The following is a 21,351-nucleotide window of genomic DNA, read 5'->3' as shown; positions in this document are numbered from 1 at the left end:
GGTGATGACCAGTCAGATGAGGACAGGGATGAGGAGGATAGCCCACCCCCAATAATCCCTAGGGAGGAAAGGTTCCCCAAGAATCAACCCCTGGGGACCTAGAGGCCACACAGGTGCTATAGGTACCAGTGAGGGCATTGAGGGCAGCTTCAATGAGGAGGAAAGCCTTTTAGCAAGGCTGGCCAAAAGACTGGATCTAGATTCCAGACTTCTGGCTCTAGAAAAAGAGAGAAAGGAGATGGGTTTAGCACCCATCAATGGTGGCAGCAATACTAAACAATAAGGACAGGGAGGAGTCCTTTGATTCTAATATCCCCAAAGGGATTGTCCCTAAATTGGAGGAGGGTGATGACATCACCAAATGGTTCACAGCCTTTGAGAGGGCTTGTGAAATGAGGAAGGTGAAGAAAACTCTCTTGGGGGCACTCCTGTGGGAACTCTTCACTTGTCACTGCAGAGACAGGCTTCTGACCTTCTCTGGGCCAGATGCAGGGTCCTATGATCTCATGAAGAAAACTCTGATTGAGGGATTTGGACTCACCACTGAGGAGTACAGAACTAGATTCAGGGTGGCTCACAAAACCCAGAACCTGTCCTGGGTTGATTTTGTAGACTACTCAGTAAAGACACTGGATGGCTGGTTAACTGGACACAATGTGCATGACTTTACTAGACTTTACAATTTGTTTATGCATGAACATATATTAAGTAATTGCACAAATGAAAAGTTACATCAGCATTTGGTAGACCTAGGTCTAATTTTTCCCCAAGAATTGGGAAAGAAGACAGACCACTGGGTCAAGACTAGGGTGGCAAGGACAACCACTGGGGGTGACCAGAAGAAAGTGGTTACAAAACCTCCCCAGGGGAACGGTGGTGAGAATCCCCCAGATAAAAAGTCTGAGTCTTCCAAAGGGCCCCAAACACCTGCACAGGGGGGTGGATCCCAAACTACTCCCTATGTGCCACAGCCCTATAGAAGGAAGAACTTTGATCCTTCAAAGGCCTGGTGTAACGACTGTAAGAAGTTGGGACACTTAACTGTAGACAAGTCTTGCCCTCACAACAAGGCCCCTAGTTCAACAAGTACAGCTACTCCTGGGGTAGCAAGTCTACAGATGGGATCAACAGTGTGCCCAGAGGAATCAGGATGCACACTGAAGCAGTTCTAGTTTCAGAGGGGGAAGTTGAGTTTGCCACTGTAGCTGTGTGGCCACCCAACTTAAAGAAATACGTACAATACCCTTGGATCAATGGAACTAGGGTAGAGGCTCTGAGGGATACAGGTGCCAGTGTCACTATGGTGAAAGATACACTGGTTTCCCCTGAGAAATATTTGATTGGGCGTACTTACCCAATCACCAATGTTGACAGTGTTACCACTAATCATGCTATGGATATGGTGACATTAGACTGGGGGGGCGGAAGGGGGTTACTGGCCTGAAACAGGTAGTGGTCTCTCCAAAGCTACCAGCTGCATGTCTGCTTGGCAATGACCTGGAAACCTCAGCCTGGGCTGAGGTTGAATTAAAAACCAATGCAGCAATGCTGGATATCCCCGAATTGGGGGGTGTAAAAACAAGAGCACAGAGCAAAAGGCAGGGTGAAAGAGTGTTGGAACCTGAAAGAATGGACCAACCAAACAAGAGAAAAGGTAAGAAGACTGGGAACCAGCTTCTGTACAGCAACAAGATCAAGACCCCTCTCCTCAGGGAGAGGACTTGGATACCCCAGAGGGAACTGAGCCTATGGAGCTTGAGCCTTACCAGGTTGAACTCTTGGGCCCAGGGGGACCCTCTTGGGAAGAGCTGTGCCAGGGTGTACTGCTCGATTTTCCCGGCCTTTTTGTGTTAAAGGGCGACTAGTGTGACTTCAGTCTCTTTCCATCCAAGTCTAAGGGTTAGAGTAGTGAATGGAGCCTATTTACTAGGCACTTCGACATGATCCTGTGTTCTTCCCCATAGATCAGGGCTTGCACACATATCCTAGGGGATAGATTTGTTAGTATTAGGGGTAACCTGTTCTGTAGTGAGAGTATTTCATGGAGCCGTGCTGAATTCAGGCCTGGTAGGCCTCAAACGGGAGAGACTCCATCTTTCTTTCTGCTCCGGCAGCTTGGGATGCTTCTAGGTCAAAAGCAATGTTTTAGTTATGAGGTGTTATTCGCTTGGAGAGAACCGGTTCAGGCCGGCCCTTATCGAAGGATTGTATTTTTCTTCATGCCGAAGACACTACATCAGGCCGGCCGGCTGGGAACGTGTCCTTGGTACGGGGAGGTACAAGAATTTGGTGGGCGGCAGGTTACGGGCTGGAATTTTCCATGAGGAAATGCACCTCTATATTAGTGAAAGTCTGAGGCAGATACTGGCACTTATTTCAATCCATAGGCGGCACCTAGCCGTTAGCAGTAAAGCTACTACTTATTCCAGGGAAGACAGATGACAAACTTAAGGACGGAGAAAAACCGAGGAGCAGATACTCTTCTGGCAGAATAGCCAGAGAGGAGAGAGTAGCCGATGAGGAAGAGGTCCCAGTGACTCGGAGAAGGGAGCGGAGGTGTTACTTCCAGGCGAGCCGAGGCACAGACGAGGAGGGAACCTAGATGACCATTGAGTGCAGGCTACACACGACTAAGGTGATGTCGACCCCTTTCTTATTAGAGTGTACAACCTAATCTTTCACTTTTCTTTGCAGGATATGTGTTATATAGTAATGTTATGTGATTGCGTATGTAATTAGTAATAAAGTACTCAGTTTGTAGTGAATCAACATGTGCTGTGTGTTCTTGTATAAGAGGGTAGCCTATTCTTCTAGTCAGCTGTGACTTGACATGAACAGATGTTAACCCTGATCAGGTAAGTGGTAACTGAATAAGGGAGAGAGAAGCCCCTCGAACCAGAGAACAGGTTGTGCTCAAACTGGCAGTTCTTGTGTGATCCGATAAATAGTAAAACTGATTCCCTTGTTGTATGTTATGGTAATCATAGGATGAACTTGTGCTGAGTCTGCCGTCTGGGTAGGAAGCCCTGGGTCCGTCTGGGACCGCGAGGCTGAGTCTGCCGTCTGGGTAGGAAGTCCTGGGTCCGTCTGGGACCGCGAGGCTGAGTCTGCCGTCTGGGTAGGAAGTCCTGGGTCCGCCTGGGACCGCGAGGCTGAGTCTGCCATCTGGGTAGGAAGTCCTGGGTCCGTCTGGGACCGCGAGGCTGAGTCTGCCGTCTGGGTAGGAAGTCCTGGGTCCGTCTGGGACCGCGAGGCTGAGTCTGCCGTCTGGGTAGGAAGTCCTGGGTCCGTCTGGGACCGCGAGGCCGAGGCTGCCGTCTGGGTAGGAAGTCCTGGGTCCGTCTGGGACCGCAAGGCTAAGGCTGCCGTCTGGGTAGGAAGTCCTGGGTCCGTCTGGGACCGCGAGGCTAAGGCTGCCGTCTGGGTAGGAAGTCCTGGGTCCGTCTGGGACCTCGAGGCTGAGGCTGCCGTCTGGGTAGGAAGTCCTGGGTCCGTCTGGGATCGCGAGGCCGCCACTTGTATTATAAGAGGTCTAGATATATATATATATACATAGTAGGAATTCCCTGTCCTTAGGTGGTATATACATGCGGTTACTTAGTGTGAATAGGCCCTAGGGAGGGGGTAACGTTCTGGCTGGGTTAGAGAGGCTCTGCTGAGCGGGTTCTATCTGATCCGAAGACCCAAGCAGAACACAGGGTCAGCAAGACTGTCCCACTCTTGAAAGCCCGAGGCAACAAGCTGTTTCAGAAGCAAAGGGAGATGTCAGTGGCACCCACAGAGTCTATTGGGAAGAGGGATTACTGTACACTGAGGCAAGAAACCCCAACCCTGGAGCCACCAGAAGAGTGGTAGTGCCACAGAAGTACAGGGAGTTCCTCCTAACTTAAGCTCATGACATCCCCCTGGCTGGACATCTGGGCCAGACCGAAACTTGGGAAAGGCTAGTTAGCCACTATTACTGGCCCCAGATGCAGCAAAAGGTGAAGGAGTTTGTCAGCTCCTGTGTTACCTGTCAAGCCAGTAGCAAGGCAGGTGGCCACCCAAAGGCCCCCCTGATGCCACTGCCTGTGGGGGGGGGGGGGGTTCCCTTTGAAAGGGTAGATGTGGACATAGTGGGTACACTTGAACCTCCCACAGCCTCAGGGAACACATTCATTCTAGTAATAGTGGATCAGGCTACTAGGTACCCTGAAGCAATTCCACTTACAACTACTACAGCTCCTGAGGTAGCCAAGGCCCTCATTGGTGTCTTCACCAGGGTAGGGTTTCCTAAGGAGGTGATTTCAGACAGAGGTTCTAACTTTATGTCTGCTTACCTGAAGCAAATGTGGAAGGAATGTGGGGTACAGTACAAGTTTACTACACCCCATCATACATAAACCAATGGCAAGACATTGAAAGGCATGATTATGGGCCTCCCTGAGAAACTCAAAAGGAGATGGGATGTCCTCTTACCATGTCTGCTTTTCGCTTACAGAGAAGTGCCACAGTAGGGAGTAGGTTTCTCACCCTTTGAACTTCTGTTTGGTCATCCTGTGAGGGGTCCACTTTGTCTTGTAAAGGAGGTCTGGGAGAGGCCTCTCTAAGAACCCAAACAAGATATTGTGGACTATGTGCTTGGCCTAAGGTCCAGAATGGCTGAGTACATGGAAAAGGCATCCAAGAATCTTGAGGCCAGCCAGGAGCTTCAGAAGCACTGGTATGACCAAAAAGCTGCACTGGTTGGATTTCAACCTGTTCAACAGGTGTGGGTTTTGGAGCCAGTGGCACCAAGGACCCTCCAAGATAGATGGAGTGGTCCTTACCCTATCCTAGAGAAAAAGAGTGAGGTCACCTACTTAGTTGTCCTGGGCACAAGCAGGACACCCAAAAGGGTTATCCATGTGAACCGCCTCATGCTCTACAATGACAGGGCTGACATCACCATGCTGATGGTGACTGATGAGGACCAGGAAGCAGAGAGTGAACCTCTCCCTGATGTCTTCTCCTACAGCCCAAAGATGGGTCAGTAGATGGAGTTGTCTTTTCAGACACCCTCTCTCTCCAACAGCAGAGTGACTGCAAGCAAGTCTTGTAACAGTATGCTGGGCTCTTTTCCCTGGCCCCTGGGCTGACCAACTGGTGTACCCATGATGTGGACACTGATGACAGTGCACCTGTCAAAAACAAGATCTATCGACAGTCAGACCAAGTCATGAAAAGCATCAGAGCTGAAGTCAGCAAGATGCTGGATTTGGGGGTTATTGAACCCTCTGAGAGCCCCTGGCCCATCCCAGTGGTTCTAGTCCTCAAACCTCATCCACAGGGTGGAAATAGAGAAATTAGGTTTTGTGTGGACTATAGAGGGCTCAACTCTGTCACCAAGACAGATGCTCACTCCATTCCAAGAGCAGATGAGTTGATAGACAAATTAGGGGCAGCCACATTTCTCAGTACCTTTGACTTAACTGCAGGGTACTGGCAGATTGGCATGGCCACAGGAGCAAAAGAGAAAACAGCATTCTCCACAACTAATGGGCACTATTAGTTCACTGTTATGCCCTTTGGTCTAAAGAATGCCCCTGCTACCTTCCAGAGGTTGGTGAATCAAGTCCTTGCTGGGTTGGAGTCCTTAAGTGCAGCTTATCTGGATGATATTGCTGTCTTTAGCTCAACCTGGCGGGATCACTTGATCCACCTTGGGAAGGTTTTAAAAGCCCTGCAAACTGCAGGCTTAACTGTCAAGGCATCCAAATGCCAGATAGAGCAGGGCACTGTGGTGTACTTGGGCCACTTTGTTGGTGGAGCCAGGTACAGCCCTTACAGCCCTAGATCCCGACCATCCTGGACTGGGCAGCTCCAACAACCCAGACCCAAGTCAGGGCATTCCTTGGCTTGACTGGGTACTACAGGAGGTTTGTGAAGGGATATGGGTCCATTGTGACTCCCCTCACAGAACTCACCTCCAAGAAAATGCCCAAGAAGGTTAACTGGACAGTTAGTTTCCAAAAGGCTTTTGACACACTGAAAGAAACAATGTGCTCAGCACCAATTCTAAAAGCTCCAGATTATACCAAGCAGTTCATAGTGCAGACTGATGCCTCTGACCTAGGGATAGGAGCGGTCCTATCCCAGACCAATGATGAAGGCCAAGACCAACCTGTTGCTTTTATAAGCAGAAGTCTTCTCCACAGGGAGCAGCGTTGGAGTGCCATTGAGAGGGAGGCCTTTGCTGTGGTTTGGTCCCTGAAGAAGTTGAGGCCATACTTGTTTGGTACTCACTTCCTGGTTCAAAATGACCACAGACCTCTCAGATGGCTAATGCAAATGAAAGGAGAAAATCCTAAACTGTTGAGGTGGTTAATCTCCCTACAGTGAATGGACTTTGAAGTGGAACACAGACCTGGGACTACCCATGCCAATGCAGATGGACTTTCCAGGTTCTTCTTCTTCTACTTAGACAATGAAGAATATCTAGGGCAAGGTTAGTCTCATCATCTTTCGTTTGTGGGGGTTTGTGAGAGAAAGTGCCCTCTTTCTTGCATGGTATGCCCCCACTTTTTGCTGAATTGCTGATGTACGTTGACTGAGTGTGCCCTGGGCTCCTGCCAATCAGGTACCCAGGGCCTGTGTTCCTTCCCTAAAACTGCATTGAAGCCTAAACCCAATTGGCATCTCTGGCCACATGTCAGCCCCTGGTAAATGGTACCATGGGCACCCAGGGCACTGTGACCCGAGAAGGCCCTTAAGGCCTGCAGCACTTATTGTGCCAACCTTAGAGGCCCTGTACCCTGACACCTACACACTGCCTTTGCAGGCTGAGTGTCTGGGTGCAGAACAAAACAAAGACACAACATGGTCCACATCCCTGTGTGCCATGCCCACAAACCACTTCCCTGGCATACATCAGTCACCCCTCTAGCTGGGTGCCCTACGCCAGTGGTGAGGGTACAGGTGCATGAGCCCTGTACCCCTACAGTGCCCAGGTCCATTCCTGGGTCCTGTAAGTGCAGTGTGTCCATTAAGAGTATATGGTGCTGGGAGGTCGTCATTACAAACTCCACAGCACCATGATGGCTGCACTGAAGACTGTGAAGTTTGGTATCAAACTTCTCAGCACATTAAACCCACACTGATGCCAGTGCGGGCTTTAATGTAAAATGCACGACAGAGGGCATCTTAGAGATGCCCCCCGAAACTCAACCAACTCCCAGTGACCAGACTGAGTGGCTGCGCAGGCTGCCACCACCAGACATGTTTCTGGACCACTCGGTCGCGACCTGCTGCTCTCGGGGGGCTAAAACAATGCACACACTGGGATGAGGTGCCAAGCCTCCTCCCCCAGGATGGGCAGCGTCCACGAAGGAGAAGCTTCAAAGGCATGCCGCCTTTGTGAGCTTCTCCAGACCACTTGCTGTACTCAGCAACTGGTCCCCAGTGGTTCTACCCCCCACTTGGGGTTGGAGAACTGGCGGGAAAAACAAATTGAGGAAGAGAGGTGTGCCCACCTCTGCCAACTCCACCTCTAAGGTGGGGGAGGCGAGGTGAAGCACGACCTCGAGTCCCCACCATCTTGAGGATGGGGGGACCAAGCCAACCAGGAACAGGCTCCTGCACCCCTCCCACTGGAGAGTGGCAGAATAGGGGTGTACCCACCCCAGGGAAGGAACCCATTGGTCCCTGCCCTTTACCTACCTGTAACGCCCCTAAATTTAGTATTTAGGGGCACCCTGAACTTTCCTCAGATCCCAAATCTGAATCTAAAAGAAGAACAAGAAGAAAGAAGACCAGCCGTGCAGCTGCTAACAAGAGGATGACACCAACGGACTTGGCCCCAGCCCTACCGGCCTGTCGCTCCTCCAACCTGCTCCTGCTAAACCCCGGCGTCTCCAGTGGTCAGCAACCTCACAATCCCCGGAGGACCTGACTGCCTTGCTCAACTAAAGACTGGGACTCCCACGAGCAGTGGCTCTACTCAAACATCTGCAACCCCAGGCCCCGGCCTAAAACCGCGGATCCTGCCCACTCTGCACCCGCCGAGCCCGGCCCGAGCTAAAGTGGACAAAGACCACGAGGACGTCACCCCGGCGACTGTGACCAAGAAACTAGCACCCAAGGACTCACCTCGACGCTCCTGACGACGCCTGCAGCCTCAACACCAGGGACCCCTCCAACCGCGACCAGCAGGGGGTAAGATTTCCCAACGCCTAAAGACACCCCTGCACCCGGTGCCCCACGGCCCCCTGTACCCAACTCCTGGGTGTCTACCCAACCTACAGCTTCCCAACTTACCTCTCGAAGTGGTGGTCGCACCTGAAGAATCACCGTCCCCGAGTCTGCAGCCTTTGTTCGTCTCAAAGCTTCCCCTTTGAAATCCATTGGGCGCCCGACGGCCCAAAAGCCCACTGTACCCGGCTCCCCCAGTGCCGCTGAGGGTGCACCAACTACCCTGCTCGACTTCCCCACTTGCCCTGAGTAAGTGACCAGGAGCTTTACTCCCAAAGCTGTGTGGCCTGCCTGCTAGCCGGTACCAACCAAAGGCCCCCTGCTCGCAATAGGCCAACATTGGGCCTACTCTCTCTGCACCCGGCAGCCCCGGTGTCGCTGGGGGTATAACAACAGTACAATCCTGAACCTGGGAGACCCCTGAGTCTTGCCCAGGAACATTAACTCTGCCAGCCGAGTACTTACCTGAAAGCCGATAATGTACATTTTCTCCATAGGGTAACATTGGCTGGTTTTCACCTGGAAATTCTTCTATGTGTCGAGTTTTGAAACTTTGAAATATTGACTAAAAATCATCCGATTAACGAAAACAAAATTACTCACCTGTTCTCAGGAGAGATCCCAGAGCTGGACTTAGGTGCCCAGCACTGATCAGAACAAGTCATTACAACTGTGATTTACCGATAACTAGATTTTCCCCATAGGATAACATTGCCTGGTTTTTACCAGATTTTCTTCTAAGTGTCGATTTTTGCAACATACAAATATTCCTTAAAAATCGCCTGTCTAACAAAAACGACTTCTTTCAGCTGTTTACAGGATATGCACCAGGGATGAATCCAGGATCCAGCCCTGAGTAATAAAAACGTTTGTAAAGTAATTCTATTGCAGTTTACTTAAGAATCCCATTGAGCTCAATGTTATAGATATACCAAGTATTGTGTTGCTTATTGCAACTCCTGTACCTTATTGCATTCAAAGTCTATGTGGTTCATTGAAAGTATTCAACAACAGCATCTTATGTTGAGAAAGTATTTTATGCAAACCTGGGGTTCTAAAATAAAACAACAGTATTTTTTTTTATACAAAACTATTGGCCTAGAGTTCAGTTCTTGAGTGTGTGAGAGCATTTTCTGACTGAGTGTGTGCATCAACTGCTTTACACTGTACTCTGATACTGCCTTACTGCTCGACCAAGCTACCACTTTAGAGAGTAAGGTTCTATCTAACTTTAACCTCTGCCAAACCTCTGGGGACTCTTGGACTCTATACACACTGTACCTCAGTTTGGTGCAGTATATATAGAGCCAGTTTCTTACATTAGTGGATCAGCGGTGGGATACAAACTTGCATTTGTTGGACTACTTGGTTACCATCTGATCACATGACAGAACTCTTAAATTGCCTTTAGAATTCTGATTTTTTCAAATTGGCATTTTTACCAAACTACTAAAAGTCTTGTTAGGGCCTTGCTTAAGTCCCTTTAGAATTTTAGAAAATAAAAGTCACTATAGTCAAGGGTAGAGGGGTTAGAACTTTTTTGTTAGAATGTCTCAAAAACAGAACCCAGCTATTAGTGAAGATGACCAAGATATCATACAGGACATGGTTGAGGAGCTCGACCTTCACTTGTCTTTCAAGGAGGTAAGGTCCTTATGTAAAATTAAAAAGATACCAATGGGCCTGCATCCAACCAAACAAGGGCTCCAGGAGCTCCTGGTTGAGTATGCACAGGCCCACCCATCTGAGAATGGTGATGACCAGTCAGATGAGGACAGGGATGAGGAGGATAGCCCACCCCCAATAATCCCTAGGGAGCAAAGGGTCCCCAGACCGTTAACGCCAAGAATCAACCCCCGGGGACCTAGAGGCCACACAGGTGCTATAGGTACCAGTGAGGGCATCGAGGGCAGCTTCAATGAGGAGGTGAGCCTTATAGCAGGCTGGCCAAAAGATTGGATCTAGAGTCCAGACTTCTGGCTCTAGAAAAAGAGAGAAAGGAGATGGGTTTAGCACCCATCGATGGTGGCAGCAATACTACAAAATAAGGACAGGGAGGAGTTCTTTGATCCTAAAATCCGCAATGGGATTGTCCCTAAATTGGAGGAGGGTGATGACATCACCAAATGGTTCACAGCCTTTGAGAGGGCTTGTGAAATGAGGAAGGTGAAGAAAACTCTCTGGGGGGGCACTCCTGTGGGAACTGTTCTCTGGTCACTGCAGAGACAGGCTTCTGACCCTCTCTGGGCCAGATGCAGGGTCCTATGATCTCATGAAGAAAACTCTGATTGAGGGATTTGGACTCACCACTGAGGAGTACAGAATTAGATTCAGGGTGGCTCACAAAACCCAGAACCAGTCCTGGGTTGATTTTGTAGACTACTCAGTAAAGACACTGGATGGCTGGTTAACTGGACACAATGTGCATGACGTTACTGGACTTTACAATTTATTTATGAATGAACATATATTAAGTAATTGCACAAATGAAAAGTTACATCAGCATTTGGTAGACCTAGGTCTAATTTCTCCCCAAGAATTGGGAAAGAAGGCAGACCACTGGGTCAAGACTAGGGTGACAAGGACAACCACTGGGGGTGACCAGAAGAAAGTGGTTACAAAACCTCCCCAGGGGAAAGGTGGTGAGAATCCCCCAGATAAAAATTCTGAGTCTTCTAAAGGGCCCCAAACACCTGCACAGGATGGTGGGTCCCAAACTACTCCCTATGTGCCACAGCCCTATAGGGGGAAGAACTTTGATCCTTCAAAGGCCTGGTGCAACAACTGTAAGAAGTTGGGACACTTAACTGTAGACAAGTCTTGCCCTCACAACACGGCCCCTAGTTCAACAAGTACAGCTACTCCTGGGGTAGCAAGTCTACAGATGGGATAAACAGTGTGCCCAGAACAAATCAGGATGCACACTGAAGCAGTTCTACTTGCAGAGGGGGAAGTTGAGTTAGCCACTGTAGCTGTGTGGCCACCCAACTTAAAGAAATACGTACAATACCCTTGGATCAATGGAACTAGGATAGAGGCTCTGAGGGATACAGGTGCCAGTGTCACTATGGTGAAAGATACACTGGTTTCCCCTGAGCAATATTTGATTTGGCGTACTTACCCAGTCACCAATTGTGACAGTGTTACCACTAATCATGCTATGGCTATGGTGACATTAGACTGGGGGGGCGGAAGGGGGTTACTGGCCTGAAACAGGTAGTGGTCTCTCCAAAGCTACCAGCTGCATGTCTGCTTGGCAATGACCTGGATAACCTCAGCCTGGGCTGAGATTGAACTAAAAACCCATGCAGCAATGCTGGATATCCCTGAATTGGTGGGTGTAAAAACAAGAGAACAGAGCAAAAGGCAGGGTGAAAAAGTGTTGGAACCTGAAAGAATGGACCAACCAAACAAGAGAAAAGGTAAGAAGACTGGGGAACCAGCTTCTGTACAGCAACAAGATCAAGACCCCTCTCGTCAGGGAGAGGACTTGGATACCCCAGAGGGAATTGAGCCTATGGAGCTTGAGCCTTACCAGGTTGAACTCTTGGGCCCAGTGGGACCCTCTTGGGAAGAGCTGTGCCAGGGTCAGCAAGACTGTCCCACTCTTGAAAGCCCGAGGCAACAAGCTGTTTCAGAAGCAAAGGGAGATGTCAGTGGTACCCACAGAGTATATTGGGAAGAGGGATTACTGTACACTCAGGCAAGAAACCCCAACCCTGGAGCCACCAGGAGAGAGGTGGTGCCACAGAAGTACAGTGAGTTCCTCCTAACTTTAGCTCATGACATCCCCCTGGCTGGAGATCTGGGCCAGACCAAAACTTGGGAAAGGCTAGTTAGCCACTTTTACAGGCCCCAGATTCACCAAAAGGTGAACGAGTTTGTCAGCTCCTGTGTTACCTGTCAAGCCAGTGGCAAGACAGGTAGCCACCCAAAGGCCCCCCTGATACCACTGCCTGTGGTGGGGGTTCCCATTGAAAGGGTAGATGTGGACATAGTGGGTCCACTTGAACCTCCCACAGCCTCAGGGAACAAATTCATTCTAGTAGTAGTGGATCAAGCTACTAGGTACCCTGAAGCAATTCCACTTAGAACTACTACAGCTCGTGAGGTAGCCAAGGCCCTCATTGGTGTCTTCACCAGGGTAGGGTTTCCTAGGGAGGTGGTTTCAGACAGAGGTTCTAACTTTATGTCTGCTTACCTGAAGCACATGTGGAAGGAATGTGGGGTGCAGTACAAGTTTAATACATCCTATCATCAACAAACCAATGGCCTTGTTGAGAGATTTAACAAGACATTGAAAGTCATGATTATGGGGCTCCCTGAGAAACTCAAAAGGAGATGGGATGTCCTCTTACCATGTCTGCTTTTCGCTTACAGAGAAGTGCCACAGAAGGGAGTAGGTTTCTCACCCTTTGAACTTCTGTTTGGTCATCCTGTGAGGGGTCCACTTTGTCTTGTAAAGGAGGGCTGGGAGAGGCCTCTCTAAGAACCCAAACAAGATATTGTGGGCTATGTGCTTGGCCTAAGGTCCAGAATGGCTGAGTACATGGAAAAGGCATCCAAGACTCTTGAGGCCAGCCAGGAGCTTCAGAAGCACTGGTATGACCAAAAAGCTGCACTGGTTGAATTTCAACCTGGGCAACAGGTGTGGGTTGTGGAGTCAGTGGCACCAAGGGCCCTCCAAGATAGATGGAGTGGTCCTTACCCTATCCTAGAGAAAAAGAGTGAGGTCACCTACTTAGTTCACCTGGGCACAAGCAGGACACCCAAAAGGGTTATCCATGTGAACCACCTCAAGCTCTACAATGACAGGGCTGACATCACCATGCTGATGGTGATTGATGAGGAACAGGAAGCAGAGAGTGAACCTCTCCCTGATATCCTCTCCTACAGCCCAAATGATGGGTCAGTAGATGGAGTTGTCTTTTCAGACACTCTCTCTCCCCAACAGCAGACTGACTGCAAGCAAGTCTTGCAACAGGATGCTGGGCTCTTTTCCCTGGCCCCTGGGCTGACCAACTGGTGTACCCATGATGTGCACACTGGTGACAGTGCACCTGTCAAAAACAAGATCTATCGACAGTCAGACCAAGTCAAGGAAAGCATCAGAGCTGAAGTCAGCAAGATGCTGGATTTGGGGGTTATTGAACCCTCTGAGAGCCCCTGGCCCAGCCCAGTGGTCCTAGTCCCCAAACCTCATCCACAGGGTGGAAATAGAGAAATTAGGTTTTGTGTGGACTATAGAGGGCTCAACTCTGTCACCAAGACAGATGCTCACTAGACAAATTAGGGGCATCCACATTTCTCAGTACCTTTGACTTAACTGCTGGGTACTGGCGGATTGGCATGGCCCCAGGAGCAAAAGAGAAAACAGCATTCTCCACAACTGATGGGCACTATTAGTTCACTGTTATGCCCTTTGGTCTAAAGAATTCCCCTGCCACCTTCCAGAGGTTGGTGAATCAAGTCCTTGCTGGGTTGGAGTCCTTTAGTGCAGCTAATCTTGATGATATTGCTGTCTTTAGCTCCACCTGGCAGGATCAATTGATCCACCTTGGGAAGATTTTAAAAGCCCTGAAAACTGCAGGCTTAACTATCAAGGCATCCAAATGCCAGATAGGGCAGGGCACTGTGGTGTACTTGGGCCACCTTGTTGGTGGAGCCCAGGTACAGCCCTTAAAGCCCAAGATCCAGACCATCCTGGACTGGGCAGTTCCAACACCCCCAGACCCAAGTCAGGGCATTCCTTGCCATGACTGGGTACTACAGGAGGTTTGTGAAGGGATATGGGTCCATTGTGACTCCCCTCACAGAACTCCAAGAAAATGCCCAAGAAGGTTAACTGGACAGTTAGTTGCCAAAAGGCTTTTGACACCCTGAAAGAAGCAATGTGCTCAGCACCAATTCTAAAAGCTCCAGATTATACCAAGCAGTTCATAGTGCAGACTGATGCCTCTGATATAGGGATAGGAGCGGTCCTATCCCAGACCAATGATGAAGGCCAAGACCAATCTGTTGCTTTTATAAGCAGAAGGCTTCTCCCCAGGGAGCAGCGTTGGAGTGCCATTGAGAGGGAGGCCTTTGCTGTGGTTTGGTCCCTGAAGAAGTTGAGGCCATACTTTGTGGTACTCACTTCCTGGTTCAAAATGACCACAGACCTCTCAGATAGCTAATGCAAATGAAAGAAGAAAATCCTAAACTGTTGAGGTGGTCCATCTCCCTACAGGGAATGGACTTTGAAGTGGAACACAGACCTGGGACTGCCCATGCCAATGCAGATGGACTTTCCAGGTCCTTCTTCTTCTACTTAGACAATGAAGAATCTCTAGGGCAAGGTTAGTCTCATCATCTTTCGTTTGTGGGGGGTTGCGGGAGAAAGTGCCCTCTTTCTTGCATGTTATACCCCCACTGTTTGCTGAATTGCTGATGTACTTTGACTGAGTGTGCCCTGGGCTCCTGCCAATGAGGTACCCAGGGCCTGTGTTCCTTCCCTAAAACTGCATTGAAGCCTAAACCCAATTGGCATCTCTGGCCACATGTCAACCCCTGGTAAATGGTACCATATGTACCCAGGGCACTGTGACCCGAGAAGGCCCCTAAGGGCTGCAGCACTTATTGTGCCACCCTTAGAGGCCCTGTACCCTGACACCCACACACTGACTTTGCAGGCTGAGTGTCTGGGTGCAGAACAAAACAAAGACACGACATGGTCCACATCTCTGTGTGCCATGCCCACTAACCACTGCCCTGGCATACATCAGTCACCCCTCTAGCTGGGTGCCCTATGCCAGTGGTGAGGGTACAGGTGCATGAGCCCTGTACCCCTACAGTGCCCAGGTCCATTCCTGGGCCCTGTAACTGCAGTGTGGCCATTAAGAGTATATGGTGCTGGGAGGTCGTCATTACAAACTCCACAGCACCATGATGGCTGCACTGAAGACTGGAAGTTTGGTATCAAACTTCTCAGCACATTAAACCCACACTGATGCCAGTGCGGGCTTTAATGTAAATTGCTCGACAGAGGGCATCTTAGAGATGCCCCCCGAAACTCAACCAACTCCCAGTGAGCTGAGTGAGTGGCTGAGCAGGCTGCCACCACCAGACATGTTTCTGGAGCCCTGGGTCGAGACCTGCTGCTCTCGGGGGCCTAAAACAATGCACATACTGGGACGAGGTGCAAAGCCTCCTCCCCCAGGATGGGCAGGGTTCACGAAGGAGAAGCTTCAAAGGCATGCCACCTTTGTGAGCTTCTCCAGACCACTTGCTGTACTCAGCAACTGGTCCCCAGTGGTTCTACCCCCCACTTTGGGCGGGAGAACTGTCGGGAAAAACAAAGTGAGGAAGAGAGGTGTGCCAACCTCTGCCAACTCCACCTCTAAGGTGGGGAAGGCGAGGTGAAGCACAACCTCGAGTCCCCGCCATCTTGAGGATGGGGGGACCAAGCCAACCAAGAACAGGCTCCTACCCCCTCCCACGGGAGAGTGGCAGAATAGGGGGTGTACCCACCCCAGGGAAGGAACCCATTAGTCCCTGCCCTTTACCTACCTGTAACACCCCTAAATTTAGTATTTAGGGGCACCCTGAACCTTCTTCAGATCCCAAATCTGAAACTACAAGAAGAACAAGAAGAAAAAAGAAAGACCAGACGTGCACCTGCTAACAAGAGGATGACACCAACTGACTTGGCCCCAGCCCTACCGGCCTGTAGCTCCTCCAACCTGCTCCTGCTAAACCCCGGCGTCTCCAGTGGTCAGCAACCTCACAAACCCCGGAGGACCTGACTGCCTTGCTCAACTAAAGACTGGGACTCCCACGAGCAGTGGCTCTGCTCAAACATCTGCAACCCCAGGCCCCGGCCTGAAACCGCGGATCCTGCCCACTCTGCACCCGCCGAGCCCGGCCCGAGCTAAAGTGGACAAAGACCACGAGGATGTCCCCCCGGCGACTGCAACCAAGAATCTAGCACCCAAGGACTCACCTCAACGCTCCTGACGACGCCTGCAGCCTCAACACCAGGGACCCCTCCAACTGCGACCAGCAGAGGGTAAGATTTCCCGACGCCTAAAGACTCCCCTGCACCCGGCGCCCCACGGCCCCCTGTACCCAACTCCTGGGTGTGTACCCAACCTACAGCTTCCCAACTTACCTCTCGAAGTGGTGGTCGCACCTGAAGAATCACCGTCCCCGAGACTGCAGCCTTTGTTCGTCTCAAAGCTTCCCCATTGAAATGCATTGGGCGCCCGATGGCCCAAAAGACCACTGCACCCGGCTCCCCCAGTGCCGCTGAAGGTGCACCAACTACCCTACTCCACTTCCCCACTTGCCCTGAGTAAGTGACCAGGAGCTTTGCTCCCACAGCTGTGTGCCCTGCCTGCTAGCAGCCCCCAACCAAAGGCCCCCTGCCCGCCACAGGCCAATATTGGCCCTACTCTTTCTGCACCCGGCCGCCCCGGTGTCACTGGGGGTGTAACAACAGTACAGTCCTGAACCTGGGGGACCCCTGAGTGTTGCCCCAGAACCTTAACTCTGCCAGCCGAGTACTTACCTGAAAGCCGATAACTTACATTTTCTCCGTAGGGTAAGATTGGCTGGTTTTCACCTGGAAATTCTTCTAAGTGTCGAGTTTTGAAACTTTAAAATATTCACAAAAAATCGTCCGATTAACGAAAACAAAATTACTCACCTGTTCTCAGGAGAGATCCCAGTGCTAGACTTAGGTGCCCAGCACTGATCAGAACAAGTCATTAAAACTGTGATGTACCGATAACTTGATATTCCCCCGTAGGATAACATTGCCTGGTTTTTACTAGAATTTCTTCTGTGTCGATTTTTGCAACATACAAATATTCCTTAAAAATCACATGTCTCACAAAAACGACTTCTTTCAACTGTTTACAGGAAATGCACCAGGGCTGAATCCAGGATCCAGCCCTGAGTAAGAAAAACGTTTGTAAAGTAATTCTATTGCAGTTTACTTAAAAATCCCATTGAGCTCAATGTTATAGATATACCAAGTATTGTGTTGCCTATTGCAACTCCTGTACCTTATTGCATTCAAAGTCTATGTGGTTCATTGAAAGTACTCAACAACAGCATCTTATGTTGAGAAAGTATTTTATGCAAACCTGTGGTTCTAAAATAAAACAACAGTATATTTTTTTTATACAAAACAATTGGCCTAGAGATCAGTTCTTGAGTGTGTGAGACCATTTGCTGACTGAGTGTGTACATCAAATGCTTTATACTGTCCTTTGATACTGCCTTACTGCTTGACCAAGCTACCACTTTAGAGAGTAAGGTCCTATCTAACTTTAACCTCTGCCAAACCTCTGGGGACTCTTTGACTCTATACACACTGTACCTCACTTTGGTGCAGTATATATAGAGCCAGTTTCTTACAACTGGACACCAAGCTGCAGGGATATGATGAGCACATTACACTAACTTCTTTGTTCTAAGGTTGAAGGGGACTTGTTCGGTTCCAGAAGGCCCCCAGGATGGTATGTGTCGTGGACTAGCACCAGGGAAAAGCACAGTGGTGAAAATAAATGTGACAGCTGCTGCTCATCGCCATGCACAGCCAAGAGAAGGTTTATGTTGCCATACATGGTAAAAGACTAAACATTTTGAGCAGTACAGCGAAGAGAGAGAAGTGGTTCTAGGAAAGTAGAGGAGAAGGAGAGAAAGAAAGGAGAGTAAATAGAAAAAGTGAGAGAGGGCAGGAAAGAGAAGAGACAGCTGCAGTAGCAACCAGCAAAGGGTCAAATGGAAAAGGGTGAGGAGGGAGTGAGGACAGAGATTAATAGATGAGAGAAAAGAGAAAGTAAAATAGTGCCAGAAGGAGCAAAATAAGAGCTACATACACATGGAGAAAAGGTGTTTGGAAATTTTAAGTGAAATTTATAGCTTATCGTGTTTTTGCCAATATGGCTGGCCCAAAGAAATTTTCAATGCATAAATTTACACTTATTTTCTAAAAAGTATCCTAGTGTAAAATCAAAAAATCACTTTGCATAGTGATCTTTGAAGTCCTATTAAGGTCTATTCATTGTTACTCAATCCACATTGCTTTTTACAAATTGCTTAACAATTGCAACCCTTGTTATTTGTTACTACATGCTCTTATAAAAAGTGCTGACTGACTTCTTTGCTTTTGATGCATATCAGCCATGTGTACGTTTGCTGGTGTAGTGACTGGAAAGTACAACCTACTTGCTACGAAGACCACGTTCTAATAAGGAACTGTTTTGGCTTTCTAGCTTTCATTTAAATATGGCAGATTCTTAACTGTTTCATAACATGAAGCTAGACTTTTTATCTCCAACTGTAAAAATACTGAACAATCCATCTTTAAGTAAATATTTTCCCTTTCTGGTACACATGGCAGACTTCCATGTTTTCTCCATTCACCACTCAGAAAAGTGTATGCTCGTCCAAGCAATGTTAGGCGCATAAAGAGTGCCAGCTTGAGGATTCTATGAAAGGAGTCTCTTGCTTGTGAAAGACGAGAATGTACATAATTTTGTAAGTAAAGCACTCTGTAGCATCCATATGAGATGGACAATGCAAGTAGCATCAAAGAGCGTGGTTATCACAGAGGAGGAACCTAGATGCAAACCATGAAACCACCACTTAGAGCCTTAGAGGCAGAGCTGCTGCCTGCCAATGTACAACTCCTGTAACGAGAGATGGAACTAGTGTACTCAGGCAGTCCACTGGCCTTAAATGGACCATCCCAGGCTCACACGATCACCTACCCTTTACCATGCCTACCTATCTTGCTTGTCGATGTCTGATGAAGGTCTCCTTTTGTAATGGCACCTTTCGCACTCCTGCCTGCTACTAGAAAGCGTCTATCCCAACGTCGAAGCCTGCATGAAGTCCTTGCAGTTTTGACTGGTGCTTTGGATCAGATGTAATTGAACTAGCCATCCTTTGTCACAGCATTATAACAAAATTCATTGTGAGACCTTTACAACTTCCCCTGTAAAATGACATTTAAACTTTATTTAGTGTCACCATTGTTACAGCCTTAAAATGTTTACAACACACTGTCCCTACATATTTTCACAAAATGTCCTTTATGAATATGCTCCAAGCACTGTGGAAAAGTTTTTTTAAATTAGTAGCGAGTTAAATTAAATCTTCACTACAAAGTTAGGCATGATTAGGAAACTCTACGCTTTTCGAAGCAGATTACATTTCCTAACTTTACTTGAGGTAAGTTTTATCCCTTCAGGCCATCCAGGTGTGATGATTCCTGATGTAGAATGTTCCAGGTAGAACATCCTCTAGCAAACGTATGTTGGGTGCAGAGGCTGGTCACCCACCCCCTCAGATAAGATGTGTGGGAGGAAAGGCTCAAAATCTTGAGGACAATATATTAATCCAAAATATCACAGTTAAGTAAGTATTGATTTTCTATACCTTACTCCACATATATGTACCTACGTGATATATATTCCATCAAGGTACATAAATATGGAGCTAGGAATAGTAGATCTATAATTACCTATATGCACTTATCTTTTACTACTCTGTCCTTGTTTGACTGGAAAAATACTTCCAATTGGCTCCCCCTATTGGCATTGCACTTAAGTTAGCATTTGCGGCACAATTTTGCCCACACCTGCCCTTTTGTGTAATGATCAAAGTAACTTCTGTCTGCCTCAGCAGAAAAGCTCTTATATTTCTTTTTTGTATTTCTTCAAGGTTGAGCTTCGCTGTCTCATTGAATACATGAATGTGCCTTTGCATGCCTTCTTTGTTAGATAGGCCCATTCTCATGCTCTACCATAGCAGGCACGGGCAGAGTAACCTTGAGGTAGAGTTAACATGTACCGGATCCCAGGAGTGTAACTCTTCTTCTGTGCCTCCTTTTTTAGGCAGCTCCAACTGGAATTTTCTGGCTTTGGGCAGGTCTTGCTGGGCATTGGAAATGCATAACAACTAATGTAATGTTGGGTGGAGTCAGTCCCCTCGGTAGCATCTAAGGAGGCTAGTCAGACTGGACTTCATTCGAGCGAAACTAATAAATAACTTGCTTTGTATTCTCTACTGTCTGACCGACTTTTCATTTGTGTGGAAGGCTGAGAGGTGATCGCGAGTGACCTGGGTGGCCCTAATCGGGTCACTTCCTTCAGTTGGTGCCCAAACAGGGACTCCATCGGGCTGACCTATCTTCGCCTGCGGACAGGTGGGGAGGACGGGGCCACGTCGGGTCGGATGGGCGGATCGGGGATCCCTGCACGATAGAGCCTAGTACTCGCAGCTGCCCCGCCTGTCTGATAGGGCTGTGACTCTCCCAGTGGTCATCCCACTGGGGTCCTGATTGGCGAAACCCTTTGATCTGACTGTTTGGTCCGAAGAGTCGGCAGTGGAGAATACATGTGTTCCACTTGTGTGCACCAGGTGAGTTTGTCTTGTTTCTTTGTGAGTATGGCGCCATTTTGAATAATCTTTGGTATGGTCTGAGGACCATTTGATTTGTACTTGGGAGGTCCGGGGACCAATTTGGATACAGAGCTTCTGCGTACACTCTGCCAGGCAACATAATGGATTTGGCTTACTTTTGAAAATGCCTGTGATTTGGCCGGCTTTTGGTTTTGTGGTGGCGACTTTGATTTGTCTCTTTGGTGCAGACAGACTTTTGGTTTTCTTTGTTTGATACGGTCTGAGGACCAACATTTTTGAAAGATATTTGGAAATTATTTGTCTGGCACGAATAGTGAACTTGTCTACTCTTAAGATGCCCTGTTTGAGCAAGTTGTGTTGTTTGAGGTGCCGTTGTTGTTCTGTTGAGGCTCGATTGGAGGAAAGGCAACCTGTGCCACCAGATGGCACCCTGAACTTTGTATGTTAAGCATGGCCTTGGCCCTATTATTTTTAGTACATAATGGCACAAATATACCAGGGACAATGCCGAGCTGCAGTGGCCGCTAACAGGTACCTTTGATGAACAAAAACTGAATTTCGTGCAGGATAAATTGTTTGCTAAACGAAGTATGCAGTCGATGTTTGATTATCTTCAGGTATGGCAAAAGGACACTAGGCAAAGACGAATGAAAGCAGAAAAAGAGACCCAAAGAGGAAAGATGCAGACAGTGACTCAGAAAGCAGTAGCGTATGATAGAGAGAAAG

The sequence above is a fragment of the Triturus cristatus genome, chromosome 7 (assembly GCF_964204655.1).
Source record: "Triturus cristatus chromosome 7, aTriCri1.1, whole genome shotgun sequence".
Taxonomy (NCBI): domain Eukaryota; kingdom Metazoa; phylum Chordata; class Amphibia; order Caudata; family Salamandridae; genus Triturus; species Triturus cristatus.
The sequence above is the reverse complement of the archived record's forward strand: the minus strand, read 5'-3'. Positions refer to the sequence as shown.